The 3,048-nt window shown below is 45.3% G+C and overlaps 1 pseudogene; it reads right to left on the reverse strand.

The window, feature by feature from the left end:
- Positions 1-1,065: 1,065 nt before the first annotated feature.
- LOC148319637 (uncharacterized) lies at positions 1,066-2,667 on the reverse strand (annotated as a pseudogene).
- Between the last annotated feature and the right edge of the window lie 381 nt (positions 2,668-3,048).

Consider the following 3,048-nt stretch of genomic DNA (forward strand, 5'->3'; position numbering starts at 1 on the left):
CTCATGATCAATTGCTATGACTTATTATTAACTTCAGGATCGCGGATCGTCGGCGACTTACATGGACAACAAACACTTCACTGCGTTAAACAAGCGGCACATTTTATTTAACCCACAGTATAAAGTGTACAAGCAAGCAAGCAAGCAACAATTGTATTTCAGCTCATAGATTACATGCAATACATAAATCTCATTACCGTGTGCTGGAAGGACGGAGAGCCCCGGCGTCCTCAGTAATGCGAGCAAAAAATACGATGCTGGGCGTCCGCGCGTAGAACCCTCAGCCGACTCTACTTTCGTTTTGCCTCCGTCACATTCTTATAGCCAATATTTCACCCCAACCCCTCCCGTTCGAGTGCGCTTTGATGGTTCGCATGGCCCTTCGCACAACTTTGGCCTCTGCCAATCCTCACTCCCATTTCGTTATCGACTGCACCTTTTCACATGAGTCAGACATTCCTGGTGCTTAGGCCCTGTACGAATCCTTTCCAATTATTCCCGTTCTCATAACACATAGATACAACCTGTGCAAATTCTCATAACACATAGATGTAGCCTGTGCAAATTCTCATAACACATAGATGTAGCCTGTGCAAATTCTCATAACACATAGATGCAGCCTGTGCAAATTCTCATAACACATAAACACAGACATCTACTAACGCGTGTATATAGGTATAAAATGGTTATTATGCAGCATTTATGTGGTAAAACAACATTAATAAACCATATTTCACTTCATTCCACTCCTGGTGTTTTGCCACCAATTGATGCGAACAGGTTCCACTAATTTATTAACCCGTTAACGTATTGTTCCCAATTATCCAATATCCACTGAAACCATGGTACATTATATGAGTGAGCAAAGAAAAACCAATGATGATCCTGTAAAACATTTACCACCACATGAGTCAACATGTCTATGCGCGTGGTACAATGGATTTCTCGCCTGGTATATTCATTTCCAATCCGGCGGACATATTCAAAGATATGCCCTTCTTCTTCTAAATTTAAAGTTAGTTCACACACATAATGGTTATACCAAGAATTGACAGTTTCAATTTTTATTCTCATGGTTCCATGCAATGATATATTTCTTTTTCTACTTCTAATCGAATTCGTCGAACATAAACACAAATTCCAATATTGCATAGCGTAGTCAAAGCGATAGCTATTAAAACCAAAATCATTGGTGGAAGCAACGTTGCCCTAGCAGTTTGTGACAAGCCTGAAAATATGTCCCACCAATGGTGAGCAGACTGTTGCTGAATGATTTTAGCAGCATGCAAAATTTCTCCTTTAGCCATCAATGTCGATACCATCAGTTGGGAAACATTGGACGCATGTGACTTTATCAATTTCTTTACCTCAGTGGATCGTTCCAATGCGCATTTGAAACGCTCCAAAGAGATATGCCATGGTGTGCGTAGCACTTCCCATTGTACGGCCGTAAACCGGCTAACAACTGTGTAATTTGTCAACCAATACGTCCCGTTTCCCCACTGAGGTATGCGGCCCCACCTGCCACAAAATGTCCCTACTAGGTTCCCTCGACCAATCGCACAAGGTGAAGTTTACGTTGGTTAAGCAAGGATTAACAAATTCATGATGCAATTTACAAGCTAGTCCTTTATCAGTGTTTTCGCAAAGATCGGTATTAAAGGTCTGGTTTGTGTTTGGGTTCACCACAACTCAGAGGATATATTCCAGACACTACGCCACTCCTGGTAATTTCCTGTAGTCATTACTCGTACGAAACGCTCTTTTTGCGTCTGCGCATGTAGGTTTTGTATGCTACATGTGGTCCAGTTTAGCTCTTTAGTTACATTGGTTAACACTTCACTAGTGGCGTTCCACATATTTAATTCCCATTTAAATACATTTTGCCACAGTTTAGCATTTTTTCGTTTTGTCCCACTATTGAATTAGGAAGCCACATTCCTACTTTTAGTAGGGCATCATGAGTTCCCTGTCCGGTCCCAGCTAATTTATAGCGTGTCACTTCATTATCAATGGTGTTAGATACCCCCAATAATGTTCCGGTTCCCCCTAATAAGGTGTCGTACCATTCTCTCTTCTTTCGAACACACGTGGGAAAAACAGGGAATACAACTTTCCAATACATTTTCGTAGTTATTGCTGATTGTGCCAAGGGTGTACATGTATCAATTATAGGTACCAGCTGGGTGTTTGTAATGCGTGGGGGGGGGTCGCTTTACTAACGCCTCTCCCCTTCTCTGGGATGAGTCATTTGGAATCACCTGAAGTCTCCACCGGGTCCATCTTAATCACTGCATTTCTTGTTAACACCATTGTCCAGTTCTTTCCTTGACGGGTCGGATCACACTCTGCTCTGAACCAAAAGCTCTTGACATCTCCTTCCATCGTACCTGGTTTCACTGCGCACAGCTCCACTCTGGACTTGATCCAGATTCTAGTTCCGTTACGAAACAGCCATTGGGTTGATTCTTTTCCAGGACTCCAGAATACTGCATCAGCGGTGAGGTTGGCCACCGCACACAGCCCGCCCCACGGACACGTCACTCCATCCTGGGTCACGTTGACCCCCTTGATCCTCTCACTGCCGGTCAGATTCCATGACAGCGGGCCCTGCATTCGGGGGTACAGAAGGCGTCCGGTCGTTTGCTCCCAGGAGAGTTGGACCATGGCACCAAGGACAAGGAAGAGGATGACCAAGCAGCCGACACCACCACCGTACCGGACTTCGATGACGGCCCTGGCGTCTTGATCCGTTGCCAGCCCGTCCCACAAGCAACTCCCACCACGTCATCCACACGGCGTGTGCTGGAAGGACGGAGAGCCCCGGCGTCCTCAGTAATGCGAGCGAAAAATACGATGCTGGGCGTCCGCGCGTAGAACCCTCAGCCGACTCTACTTTCGTTTTGCCTCCGTCACATTCTTATAGCCAATATTTCACCCCAACCCCTCCCGTTCGAGTGCGCTTTGATGGTTCGCATGGCCCTTCGCACAACTTTGGCCTCTGCCAATCCTCACTCCCATTTCGTTATCGACTGCACCTTTTCACAT

Source organism: Idiotropiscis lumnitzeri, chromosome 18, assembly GCF_059441095.1.
Source record: "Idiotropiscis lumnitzeri isolate Australia: NSW breed Sydney's pygmy pipehorse chromosome 18, RoL_Ilum_1.0, whole genome shotgun sequence".
In the NCBI taxonomy this organism is placed as follows: domain Eukaryota; kingdom Metazoa; phylum Chordata; class Actinopteri; order Syngnathiformes; family Syngnathidae; genus Idiotropiscis; species Idiotropiscis lumnitzeri.